The sequence below is a fragment of the Cricetulus griseus genome, unplaced genomic scaffold (genome assembly GCF_003668045.3).
Source record: "Cricetulus griseus strain 17A/GY unplaced genomic scaffold, alternate assembly CriGri-PICRH-1.0 unplaced_scaffold_394, whole genome shotgun sequence".
NCBI classification, from domain to species: Eukaryota; Metazoa; Chordata; class Mammalia; order Rodentia; family Cricetidae; genus Cricetulus; species Cricetulus griseus.
The window spans coordinates 12,501-27,218 of record NW_023277135.1 but is presented as its reverse complement, the minus strand read 5'-3'; positions in this window follow the sequence as shown (position 1 = coordinate 27,218).

Genomic DNA, 14,718 nt, shown 5'->3' with positions numbered 1-14,718 from the left:
CCCCTGACTTCCTAACTAGGGTTGAAGGCTATTCAAGGTCTCAAGATTAGCACCGAGTATACACTTGACCTGCTGGGGACATTCCTTCCCTGGGGAAATGTGAACAACATCCATCCCCTCCTGCTAAGGTCTCAACAACAAACCAAAGTACAGTTCTACTGAAGGTACCCCCAGAACCAGTGGGTTTGTTACAGAGCAGGGGTGAGGGGTTACTGGCGAAAGTGTGACAGGAGGAGCTACTGACAGTTACTTCACAAAAAGTCTTCATCCGGCATGAATGATGGCTTCCCCTTAGCAGTACCGATGAAGGCTCTTTTCCCCTGTCATTAGAACCTGTAGCTTATACTCTTCCCATGAGGCATGTGGCATTAGGGCAGAATTAAACACAAATGGCTAGCTGGGAGGGGTAGCCAGAGAGGGTGAGGGTCCAACAACCTTCTCTGCCCACTCCTTCTAGGCAATGTCGGAGGTTCACAGACCAGAATCTGAAGGATGCTTGCAAGCAGACACAGCTGATCTCATGAAGTTTGGCTTAGAAGATATTGCCTTACAAAGGCCCCTGTAAAGGTGGCCAGTTGGTACCTCAACAGAGGATTGGTCTGAACATTCAAGACTTGAGGCAAATGGTATAAAGACCAGTAAGTCTTTGCAATCCCCTGAGCATTGACCAAGAACAAACCCTAGGCTCAGTTAAGTGCAGAAGACTGTGGATGTTTGGTTGTCCCTGTAATCCCACCCCAACCTGCCATCCATTGTTGGGTAGCCCCATTTCTTGTAAAGGGAGGGATTGTCACATGGCTCCCAGTGCTAAGGGCAAAGGCTCTAGGAAAGTGATACAAATGGGACCTAGCTCCTTTCTTCTGATCAGCCCTGTCACCCAGAGACAGCACTGTCCCTGGTACAGTATTTTCTATTTGGAAATATCTTCTTCTCACTTCTTCCCTGTGTCCAGGCCAGAGGGATGGGGAACACAAGTGCCCGTGTGTATGAAGGCTCATTGGCTTGGCATATCAGTGCAGACTTGGTAAAGCCTATCTCTGTGGCCCAGGACTGAGCCCCAGTCTCTATGCCAGTCTTGTGCAAGTTTGGAGTACACTGGTGGTGTGCACAAAGAGGAAGATACAGTGAGCTAGCTGAAGGGCAGGTTTTATTTAAGCAGAAAATGCCCAGCAAATACTTGTCCGAGCCAAGCTTCTAGCAGAGAGGGGATACCAAGTCTAGGCCTCCTCCTATCCCATAAGCCAGCAGGAGCAGACTGAGCCACGATTTGATTAGTTTAAAAGTTGTTAAAAGAAACTGGTGAGATGGCTCAGTGGGTCAGAGCCCTTGCTGCCAAGCCCGATAACCTGACTGTCACCCCAGGACCCACATGGGATAAGGAGAGAATCAACTCCCAGAGTTGTCTGTGACCTCCACATGTTTACCGTGGCACATACATGCACATATATGTATACTCTCACATGCACGCGCGCGCATACACACACACACACACACACACACACACACACACACACACACACACACACAAATTGATATAAAAGGTTAAAATAAATAATGTCAAAAGAATAAAGCCAGATGCCTGCTCCCAGTTTATATTGTTTCTGACTGTGTGAATGACTTTCAAACTATAACAAGTTTCAGATTGCAACATTTCTAGATTTAAAGCACAGAGCCACTCCAATGTGTGAAAACTGATTTGAGGATTTGGTTGCTTCTAGTCGAGTGGGAGGGAGCCAAGGGCCTGCCCAGGGTCAAGGGCCACCCCAAATATGGCATAGTCTCCTGGCTCCAGCCTGAGGGTGAGCCCTTGTCCTGGGGCCTTCGGTCTGGCTGGGGTTTGCAGTCAGACCATTCTGAGGAGTTCTAGAACCTAGGTGAAGGCATGGGACCGTGAGAGGGGACGGGTAGTCCAGCAGTTGCCCATCTGAAGCTCCTGTGGCCAAGCACTGCTCTCCTTTAGCCCTGCTCCATACGTAAACTGGGCCCTCGGTGCACAGTGAGTATTCAGTGATCAAGGGATGGGATATTAACAGATTATCCTCCCTGCCCTCCAGCGTCATCACCACTATGCCAGGGGAACCCACTAGGAGCTCTCATACCCCAGGATGTGCACTGGTAGTTAAGAGAATGTTGTTAAGGATAGCAGACGTGTATATAAGTCATATATTGCTGGCTGGTAGTGGCAGACAGCTTTAATCACAGCTCTTGGGATTGTGAGTTCCAGGCTAGTCTCTCTCTCCTCTCTCTCTGTGTGTCCCTGTCTCTGTCTGTGTGTCCTTGTCTCTGTCTGTGTCTCTCTCTCTGTCTCTCTCTGTCTCTCTCTCTCTGTCTCTCTCTGTCTCTCTCTGTCTCTCTCTCTCTGTCTCTCTCTCTCTGTCTCTCTCTCTCTCTCTCTCTGTCTCTCTCTCTCTCTCTCCAGAGAGAGTTCCAGAACAGCCTGGACTCAGAGAAACCCTGTCTCAAAAAAATATCCTATTTCTTTAGTTAGTTATTGGTACTGGTTTGAATGTTGTATTTTATTGTCTTGTTTGGTAGGGTCTCAAGTAGCCCAGGCTGGCCTCAGATTTTCTATGTAGCCAAGGATGACCTTGAACTTCTGGTCCTTCTGCCACCACCTCCTTAGTGATTGGGTTATAGACGTGCATCATATTCTGTTTATTCAGTTCTGGGGCTGGAACCTAGAGCTTTGTCTATACTGGGTAAGCTCTCCACCCACTGAGCTCCTTCCCCAGACCCCAAACCCATGTCTCTGTCTATACTGGGCAAGCTCTCCACCCACTGAGCTCCTTCCCCAGACCCCAAGTTGTTTTCTGTTTTTCTTTACAGATGGGCCCTTGCTATGTAACCCAAGCTGGCCTTGAAATCCCACCAATTCTTTTGCTCAGCCTCTTGAGTGATGCGACAATAGGCAAGTCACTCACAGCCCACACCATAGCACATCACTGAGATCTGGTTATGGTTTCATTATCAAAACTGAGAGCTGAATGGAGCCATCAGGGGGTTATTTCTTCTGGTTGTACACTCCTATTTTGACAGCGGTTTGGGGAGCTATTTGCCAACACAGGGAAAGCACCCTCCTTTTCTTCTTTCAGTGCTAGGAATCAAACACACGGTGTCACATGTGCTAAGCAAGCTGCATTTCCCACCTTCTTCATTTGCTATTCATCAATTTTCATAGTGTCCAGATTATTTCATTTCAAAGCAGTGGGCACATTGGAGTCAGTGAGGCTTGGGCACCGCCATCGCTTGGTGAGTGAGATCTGATGTGCAGAGAACCAGCCGCCTGGACTAGCTCAGCAGCTACTGCCCAATATCAGGCCTTATCAGGTTCACACACGGGCAAGCGAGGGTAGCTGACAGAACTCCCATAGGAGCTACAATGGACCAGAGAGTGGAAAAGTTGCTCAGGCTGGATCAGTCAAGAGAGGCATCTCCAGTGAGATTTGTTCAGCAGGCTCTTCATTAGCTGAGTGCCACAGCTGTTCCAGTTCCCGCCAGTGCACACACTAACAGTCCAGGCGTCCCCACCCAGGGAGTACAAGATGTTTGATTGTAGCAACTAAACAGGACTGTATCCTAGAGACATTCCCTCCCTTCTCTTAGGGTTTAACGGTGTGTGGCCCCTGGACAGCTGAGTTTCCCTAGCGGGACACCAATAGCAGTGCACAGGTGACTGGGAGCAGGCCACCCACAGAGTCAAAAAGAAAGACATCAAAGCCAGGCGGATGGCAAAGCCTGTGAATTCACGGGGAAACTGATACAGTATTTTACGCTCTTGCACCCAATCTTGCACCCACAGGAGCTCACAGGAGCTCACAGGCACTCACAGGAGCCCACAGGAGCCCACAGGAGCTCACAGGCGCCCACAGGAACCCACAGGCGCTCACAGGAGCCCACAGGAGCTCACAGGAGCCCACAGGCTCTCACAGGAGCTCACAGGCGCTCACAGGAGCTCACAGGCGCTCACAGGAGCCCACAGGCGCTCACAGGAGCCCACAGGAGCTCACAGGCGCTCACAGGAGCCCACAGGTGCTCACAGGAGCCCACAGGAGCTCACAGGCTCTCACAGGAGCTCACAGGCGCTCACAGGAGCTCACAGGCGCTCACAGGAGCCCACAGGCGCTCACAGGAGCCCACAGGTGCTCACAGGAGCCCACAGGAGCTCACAGGCGCTCACAGGAGCTCACAGGCGCTCACAGGAGCCCACAGGCGCTCACAGGAGCCCACAGGAGCTCACAGGCGCCCACAGGAGCTCACAGGCGCCCACAGGAGCTCACAGGCGCCCACAGGCGCTCACAGGTGCCCACAGGCGCTCACAGGCGCTCACAGGAGCTCACAGGAGCCCACAGGCGCTCACAGGCGCTCACAGGAGCTCACAGGAGCTCACAGGCGCTCACAGGAGCCCACAGGCGCTCACAGGCGCTCACAGGCGCTCACAGGAGCCCACAGGAGCTCACAGGAGCCCACAGGAGCCCACAGGAGCCCACAGGCGCTCACAGGCGCTCACAGGAGCTCACAGGCGCTCACAGGAGCTCACAGGAGCTCACAGGCGCTCACAGGAGCCCACAGGCGCTCACAGGCGCTCACAGGAGCTCACAGGAGCCCACAGGAGCTCACAGGAGCCCACAGGCACCCACAGGAGCCCACAGGCGCTCACAGGCGCTCACAGGCGCTCACAGGAGCCCACAGGCGCCCACAGGAGCTCACAGGAGCCCACAGGCGCTCACAGGTGCTCACAGGCGCTCACAGGTGCTCACAGGAGCTCACAGGAGCCCACAGGCACCCACAGGAGCCCACAGGAGCCCACAGGCGCCCACAGGCGCTCACAGGCGCTCACAGGAGCTCACAGGCGCTCACAGGAGCTCACAGGAGCCCACAGGTGCTCACAGGCGCTCACAGGCGCTCACAGGAGCCCACAGGCGCTCACAGGCGCTCACAGGCGCTCACAGGAGCCCACAGGAGCTCACAGGCGCTCACAGGAGCTCACAGGAGCCCACAGGAGCTCACAGGCGCCCACAGGAGCTCACAGGCGCTCACAGGAGCTCACAGGCGCCCACAGGAGCTCACAGGTGCTCACAGGAGCCCACAGGAGAACTGACCTTTGGCACACTCACAGTTCACCAGCTTCTCCGGCTGAGAGGAATCGCCAGGGGTCTTGCTGACTAATGTCTTTGTTGCACAGTTGAAGGCAGCATCCAAAGTTGCCGGTGACTTGGTGTGGACATCTTGACTCCATCTGCTGGTATTCCATCCAGAGAAGGCCACGTCAGCCTACCTGCCTGGTAGGAGATCAAACCTCTCATAGGGAAGGTGGTACAGGAACTTGACCTCAGTCTCTTGTGTCTCTCCAGATTGCCTGGGCTACAGCCTCTGCCAGAGCAGGTGTGAATCTGAGTCTGTGGAAAGGGCTGTGGTTACTGCCATCATGTCCCCACACTGTATCTGAATTAAGTGAACTCCAGCAATGAAAAAAAGGATACCACAGGAGATAAGATTTACAGACTTCTGTAGACGCGCTCAGCAGAACAGCACTGATGAGCAAGCAAGAAAAATCAACTCAAGTATAGCAGAGACTCAGTCTGGAAGCGTAGGGCATACGCCTGGCCTGGAGAGAGCAGAGCCAAGTGGTGCAGCACCTTAGGCCCCCGACCCTGGAGCACTGGAGAGCAGATGCTCTGCGTTTGGGTAATCCAGAGGACACCAAAAGGTCAGTCTCCAGTACACATGACCCCCTGCTCTAAGTGTTACACATCTGCATACATGTGTGCCCCTCCAGATACACACACACACACACACACAGAGACATACACACGCATGCGAGTGCACACACACACAGACCCACAGACATACACACGCACATGCACATACACACACACAGACATACACACAAGCACACACACACTCACACAGACATACACACGCATGCGAGTGCACACACACACAGACCCACAGACATACACATGCACATGCACACACACACAGACATACACACAAGCACACACACACTCACACAGACATACACACACATGCGAGTGCACACACACACAGACCCACACACAGATCCACAGACATACACACAAGCACACACATACCCACAGACATACACACGCATGTGAGTGCACACACAAACACACACACTCACACAGACATACACACACATGCGAGTGCACACACACACAGACCCACACACAGATCCACAGACATACACACAAGCACACACACACTCACACAGACATACACACGCATGCGAGTGCACACACACACAGACCCACAGACATACACATGCACATGCACACACACACAGACATACACACAAGCACACACACACTCACACAGACATACACACACATGCGAGTGCACACACACACAGACCCACACACAGATCCACAGACATACACACAAGCACACACATACCCACACAGACATACACACGTGCATGTGAGTGCATACACACACACACACACACACACATACACACACACACACACACACACACTCACATGTGGTGGGGATGGAGAGAGATCAGTAGAAGACCACTGACCTAGCCCAGATCAAGGTGCTCACAGGCCTGGTGTCTCCTAAAGATGGTGTGTCCAGAATTAGCACCTGCTCTAGTGACTTTGTTTTAATTTGCCTCTTTTCAGACTGCATCTCTAAACAGGGCCATCCTAGGAGGTTCTAGGCATTACAGATCCCACATACAGACTTGAGGGGACACACTTAAGCCGTAAAATACATCTGAAGTAAGACCCTGCTACAACAAAACCATTCAGTACTCCATGGGCCTTGTCTTCTCATACACTGTATGGCTTGAGAAGCCTTCTCCCCAGTTCTGAGGTCTGCTCTGGGGGGCTGGGGATGAGGAGCCTAAGTCAGTCCCTCACAAGCTTTTCGTATTTTTTAAAATGTGCATTTATTATTTGTATGTGTGTACATGTGGTATGCCTGCACACATATGTTAAGGATGAGTGCATGCCACAGCATGCGTGTGGAGGTCTTGAGGACAACTTTGAAGAGATGATTCTCTCCTCCATCTGTATGTGATTCCTGCAAACACCTTTGCTCACTGAGGCATCTTTCAGGCACCAAGCTTGTTTCTTAAACATAATATTCATGACATCTTCTTAATATTTAAAAATGCTAATAAGCTACAATCTGATTTTGAGGGTAAAAAAATATTCCAAAGTATTTTTAATTGCCTGACTATGTAACTGACCCCAGTTACATGTTCCCACTAAACCTGAGAGTCCAGATGGAGGTATGAAGTACCTCTCTGGGTACTCCAAACACCTGTTTTGTCTCCTATGGTTATCTGAATAAAAATGGCCCTCGTACATCTGAATGCTTAGTCATGGGGGCCAGCTGCACTGTTTGAAAGGACTGCAAAGATTTGCAGGAAGTGTCACTGGGGTCAGGCTGGGAGGTTTCAAAAGCCCATGACAGGTCTAGTCTCTCTGCCTGTGGATGAGGGTGGTACTGTCATCTACTTCTCCAGCATGATGTCTGCCATGCCTGCTGCCACGCTCACCACTGTGGTGACAATGAACTAAACCACTGAAACTGTAAGCTAGCCTCCAATTAAATGCTTTCTTTTATAAGAGTTGCCTTGTTCAAGGTGCCTCTTCACAACAATACAATAGTGACTAAGACATCTCCCTACCCACAAGTTACTTCCTGTCCCCTTTACAAATGTTTATTTTTGAAAAGCATGCTTCACAGGCAACCTCTCCTTAGTGTCCTTGCCCCTGGTTCTGTACCTTCAGCTCACTCGCTGACTCCATCCCTGCAGGCTGTCTGTCAGCCATGGTGGTTTCCCTATACATCAGGCCTGTAGAAGCTCCATCATGGGGGAGGGGTCATCATACTCCCATCTGAGATTCCAGATACCCCACCAGCTTCCTATGGCCTCTGGAGGTGCAACAGAACTTGGGGGGAGGTGGGGGTGCTCCTTCTATGCAACTTTGAGGTTACCAAGGTTTGAGTGGAACCTTTTTTTAGTGATGTTGTAAAAAAATCCCAATAAACTCACTGGCTCACCAGACTAGACTTAGGTGGAATCATTTCTTTGTTCTGTCACGGTACCCTTGATGGTAGACGCCTGTCCACCTCTCTCTTGGGAAGAGTTAGGGCAAAGCCAGGGCAAAGTTCTTCTGACACAGAACATCCATGAACTTCTTGTAGTTATATTATATGTACTGCCTACCAAGGGAAGTCATATTAGCATGCTTGTGGGTGTACACAGTGTGTGCTCATGCACACACACACCCACACACACACACACACACACACACACACACACTCCTAGAGGACTCCTCATTCCCTAGAGCCTGCCACTTAATCACTTAATGCTGTCTGTCCCATTTCAGAACCACCAGAAACAACAGAGCATGTGCCTGGATCCAGATACTACAGGTATCCTGGGTGTTGGGCATTTAAAAAGGCAACTTTGGGGGACTGTAGAGCTGGCTCAGTAGTCAAGAGCATTTGCTGCTCTTGCAGAGGACATAGATTTGGTTCCTGGAGCCCACATAGTGGCTCAGAGTCTGTAACTTCAATTCTAGAGGGTCCCATACTTTCTTTGAACTTCCTTGGGTGCTAGGTATGCACATGGTACACATTAATGAATACAGGTAAAACACTCATAAATATTTAAAATTAATTAGTTAATTTAAAAAAAGCAAACACAACTTTCTGGGTTCCCACAGCCTGGAGAGGAATAGAGACATCCACATCTTGAGGCATTCAAGACACCTCAGGTTGACCTGGTGCACTGAGTTAGTGTGCCCAATGGTGAGGAGAGGGCCTGTCTCTCACCCAGGCTGCCACAAGCATCACACAGCAGTTCTGACCGCCATGCCTGCCCCTTACAGTCAGTTTGCCAAGTGAGAAAGAAACTATAGTGAAAGCTGGTGTGGTTACCTCACAGTGCGTGGCCATGCCCAGGAAGCAGGGGCTTCCAGTGGGAATGTGTTCCCTGAAGAAAACCAAGGGCATTCAGAGCATTTGAGCGTCTCCATGCTGATTTGTGAAATTCCCTGCTGTCACCCTCAAAATGGCAAGTGGTTAAAACTGTTAGAAGCTAACAGTGAAATTCCCCGGTCACCCCTGCTAGCTGGGCAACCACAGTCTATCCCCAGACAATGTGATCTGTGGCTTCATTTCACCCTTGGCTTCCATGATCTGTTCTGAGCTTACATGTGCAGGACAAGGCCCCCCTGAGATCCAGGTGATCTCTAGTGCCTCCACTTTCCCAAGGGGCCATTTTGATAGGGTCTGAGAAACAAAGGCACCAAATTTCACCTCCTTATAGCCAACCAGTTTTTAAAGCAAACGCTTCCCCCGTCTTCATCCTCCCTTTGTTAATTGCCCCGGCCCAAGGGGCTCCGGTAATTCGTGAGTCCAAGGTGGATCAGCCTGAAAATGATGGGCGGGAAAGAAAGAATGGGACCAAGCAGGTTTTCTTGTCAAGGCCCATTTATTATTACAAGGGATTTTTATAGAGAAAGGAGGAAGCAGAGAAAAAGGAGGTGGGGGAGGAATGAATGTTAATTTCTCTCAGGCAGGTATCCGGAATCCCCTGTGTGGGAGAAGGAATGGGTGGTTAGTTGCTTCTCAGGCCAGGTCCCGGAACCTGAGGGGTGGGATGCTAGACTGGCTGGCGGCTAGCTAGGCATAGGGGTTGCCAAGGCTGGCTTCTGACAGTTAATGGGGCTCTAAGGTAGAAAGCTGGAGATGGGGTGACAGCAGATGGAACTCTAAGAGGGGAGGGTGTCTAGGAAGACTGGTGTTTGGGAATGGAGGGTGTTAAGGGTGGAAGTGTGTTCCCCAAAGGACACAATGAACCCTTTATCCCTTAAGCTTGTGAGTATGACCTTAATTAACAGTAGGACATCTGAAGACATCATCCAGTGAAGATGAGGTCGTTAATGTAGGCTCAAGATGGCTGGCGTCTTTATAAAAATGGTCAGCGTCACTTGTGAAAATGCCATGCTTATGTTGAAAGATTTCATAGACAAATGTTAAGAACTGCCTGATTGTGGTGAGCTGGATCATGACAGCTGGAGAGCCACATCGTCTTGGGCTACCTTTCATTCCTTCACTAGCCACTGTCTCTGGACCTGACCTAGCACCTTTGACTACCAGGTAAAATTGTCTGACTGTACAATTAGCAGACCTGTCCCTTGCACCCACCCTAACGAAGAATCTTATCGAATAGCACCTGAGACCTAGCACAGAGGGTTCCCTGCCTTGAAGTAACTTGCCCACCTGATGTTCCCAGCAACATATTGGGAAAATGCCTTTTGTCCCAATATGATTACTATAGGTCATATAACTATTTAGAAAATTAAACATGTCACATGGGACAAGTTTTTCAGGCCATGCCACTCAGCCTTGGCTCAGAATAAATTCTCAATTCCTTTGGAGTGAACGGTATTCCATGCCAACACATGTGAAATAATGTCAGGGGCAGAGATGGGAGTGGCATGCTGCACTAATACAAATGGCCAAAAGGGCCAGAGAGCGGTAGGTAGCCAGACGACAGTCCACAGCTCCTAGGCACGCGGAAGAGTAAGTGTCTGATGTCTTAGGCCACCCAGTTCATGGCACTTCATGTAGAAGCTCCAGGAGACCAGCACAGTGGAAGCCGTGGTCAGAGGACACCAGAGCCTTGCAGGGGCCCTGGGCCTGCTGCACTGTTTTCTGGAAACTTCTTCGAGAGGGTGGGTGAGGATGTGAGGATACCAGGTTTTAAAACAAAATCTTGGCTCTGGCAGCCTAGCAGGCCACCTGTCCCAGTATAATCACTTAAAGAGACAGCTAGATGGCTTATTCATTGAGGCCACACTGGGGAGGAAAACAGAAAGGGGGGGTCTAAGAGACCTTGAAATGGGACTTTGACCTGGGTGCTCAATTATGCATTGTCCTTTCCCCACAAGCCCAAGCTCATTTTCTGTGTGAGCCTAGATCTCATGTCAGTACCCCAAAGACAGACCCACTAACCCATATAGAGAGAACCCTCCACTCATTACATCCGATTACCCTCAATGTGTGGCCCAGTTTCTCACCTCTATTCTCCATCTCTGAGTACCTTATTGAAGTAGCAAGAACCCCTGACTCCATGCTTGTGTTCTAGTAAATTCCTCTACATTCCTGCTCTTTGTCAACAGACTTCCACTTGAATGTGGTGATTCAAAACAGAAGCTAGCCCTATTAACAGCAAGGGCTGTGGATATAGCTTAGTGATACCAAACTTGCCTAGCATGTGCAAAGTAAAATCTACGGGCAAAACCCCATTTCTCCAATTTTAACAGTTCCTGCCTAAAACCTGCCTTTACCACTCTGCTCTTCAGCTTTGGCTTTGTTTAAAAATCTTACACACACAGCTACATACCCATAAACATACATGCATTTGCTCACTCTCTCACAACCCACCCCATCCCCAACAGGATCCTGTGGGTATATGGGCTAACTTGAGTACCAATGTCTACTTGAGTTTGAAGCTGTCAACAGGAGGATGGCTCTTCCTACTCTACCCTTCCTTCCCTGAACAGTTTGTTCTCAAACCACACCGAGTTCAGCTTTGGAGGGCCCAAGCCACAGGTCAGTTCACCTTACAGAATCAACCTAAGCACACACGGAGCTAGCGGATGCCTGATGGATAATTTGTTTTCATTTCTTGATTTGTTTTGGACACACCTGGGTTGAGACTCACTGCTACACTGCCTGGACTGTTCTAACAGTGCCTCCTTTTGTTTTTCCTCCACAGGACTCGGCACCTCCCAGCCTCACTGCCACTGTTTACTTCCTCAACCTGTTGTCCTGTGCCCCTTCCCACTGACCACAGGCTTTTCTTCCCGGGAAGTCTTGCCACATGCCCCCTCCTCTGCACAACTTAGAACCCATCCCTCTCTGCTTGTCTGGCCCTGGACAGGAATTCACTGGACTCATGTTTTCTGTTTCTCAAACAGACTGAGCCCAGGGATGGACCTACGATGCTCTGCCCTGCTGGAAGCCACAGAAAAGTCACACCCAAGGAGGGATGGGTGGAGCTGTCACAACAGCTGTGGGTCTAGGCTAGGGAAGTTGGCATGGGTTAACAGTCACAGCAGGAGCCACTAAACCACTAAGCTCATGGGACCTTATGCCTCAGGCTCCGGCCACCTAACTCTCAGCTGGGGTCTTCTGCTCCTTTGCTTCTTGACGTTGGTAAACCTCAGAGAAGAGAAAACTGAATGACAGATTGGTGTGCTGTGAGCTCTTGCCCCACACCTGCCAAAGTATACGCCTCAGCCCTTCTTTCATGTCATGGATCCTTCTTTGCATGTCGTGTCCCTTATGTCATGGATCTTTCTTTGCATGTCATGTCCCTTATGTCATGGATCTTTCCTCAGTGGTACAGAATTATTCTGCCTTCCCTGTATGCCCTTCTGCTCTTAGGAAATACTGTTCATCAAGGCCTTGCTATGAAGTTACTCTCTCATCACTTCCTTCCCATGAAAAGCACCCACAGCGGTGTGACTAGGAAGGGTGGTTGGCTGTTAATAATACAGTCGCTTGTGGGAAGGACTATTGAAAGGGCTTCCACCATCCTCTGAAGTCTCTCCTCCAAATACAACCCAGAGAGCCAGTCTGCATATATCAGCAGATTTTTCTCCATGGCATGAGGTAACTCTGGTCTGTCCTGATTAGGGGAGCTCTACAACAGCAGCAGAAAGGGCTGGAACCAAGAGCTGGGGTGATGGAAGGGCATCAGCAGTCAGATCAAAGGCCTTTCGGGTGCCCAAGAAGGTCGCTGTTAATTTACCTAGCTCACTGAGGGCATCAACATGAAGATGCTGGCAAAGACCTGTTGGACGGCCTGCCACTCTCCTATCTGGGAAACAGAAGAGTACCCATTTGCACTCTCCCTTCTGTAGAAAAACAGATCCAATCAAGATACTAGACTTTATCGCTTCCTCCCTTTACACTCCTGCTAAAGCAAAACAAAGCAAAACAAAACAAAACACCAGGGCATCAGCCGAGTCCCTGCCACAGGATGCTGCTTGGCTTCGACAATGAGGGTGAGAGAGGAACGCCGTGCGCCCAGGAGGCCTGTTTCATTTCAGCTCCATTTCTGTGCCCCCCACAGGCTAAGATTCAGACCATATATGTAACAACCGAGCCATCGGCATCAGGAAATTCAAAAGCAGTCACTATTCTGCTCTAACTGGGAGCAATGATCCAGGGAAAGTGTGAAGGGTTGTCGGGGGACTCACACACGCTCAGCTTCCAGGAGAAAAGCAGAGGGAGGTGGTCCTGGCTCCACACTCCCTGGGTTGTATGGTTTGGGCAAGGCGCCTTAATGGAGCTGGAGAGACACATTTGCAACCCAGAAGGGCATTACTCCGGTGGCTGACTAGTGCTCTCTTGCAAATTGAATTGCCTTTTCACCAGCAGGGGAAGGCAAGAGCTTGGGCTGCCCTCTGGCCACCACTGTTTTCTTCTTTCCATTCCACAGAAAATGGTTTTTCCCTACTATACCACTGGCTAATAAATGAGGACAACATACATCCACAGATGAAGATTGTGCCTCGGCTATGAGACTGTTGTCACTGAAATGTGGCTGTTTTGTTTCTTCAGAGGCTCGCTCAGAAACAAACCTAAATGAAGTCCAACTTGGCAGCCAGCTCTGTTACCTGGTTGGAATAGCACACCCATGGTTCCCTGTGACTTGGCATCGCTTCCCACATGCTCTGGTTAGAATATATGTCAACACACCCCAAACTTGCCTCCTGCTGACAGAGACCATTACACCCAATTCTTCCCATATGTAAATTGGGGCCTCCCAAATCCCAGGTCTGTCAGAGATAACTTAGATCAAAAAATAAATTCTTATTTTTACCACAAATTCCCTTCCCTACTGCCCATATAAAGAAGGAGGAGCTGAAACAATATCCAGAGACAAATGACTGACACACAGATCACAAGCCTCACTGAGAAATGTGCTTCATGTCCTCAAGACACTTAGAGTCCCTTTGTTAAATGGTGCCACCAAAGAAGCCCAAGAAAGACAAGATATTAAGGAATGTCCCTTCATACTGCATACACTCATTATTCTTTCAGTAAGCATTTACTAAGTAGACACTGTGAGCCAGGTATGCACTATGAGCTCAGGCGCGTGAGTGTGATTGCCTAGTGCCTGTGTTCCATGCATATTCATAAGCATCAAACTGAAAAGGCCCAGCAAGGCACACCAAGTGAGAGAGCAAAACGTTTATCCCAGCCAAAATGAGAAGAGCCACCCAAGGAGAAAGCATGAATTCCAATTGCCCAGAGTAAGTGTTCCAAAAATGGCACCCAAAGGGTTTTGGTTTGACAGTTTTTACAGACTTAATCTGGGAAAGAGTTGGGCATGTGGCTCAATGACAATGTGCTTGTGTAGCATGCAGACGCCCTGGATTTGGTCACCAGCACTGTAGAAAAAAATAAAAGTAGGGTTTCTTGATTTCTGACAAGTGTGGTTGTGTTCACCTGTAACCCCAAAACTCTATGGAACAGAAGTGGAGGATTAAGAATGAATTTGCTACCAGCCTAGGCTGCCTACCAAGTTCAGGGCTAGTCTGTGATCCACAGGGTTTCTAAAATAAAGTATTACATTTAAAGGAGACAAGAAGGAAAACAGAGCAACTGTCCTGGTAGAGAACAGCCTAAGGGTTTCATTGGTCATCACTACACACC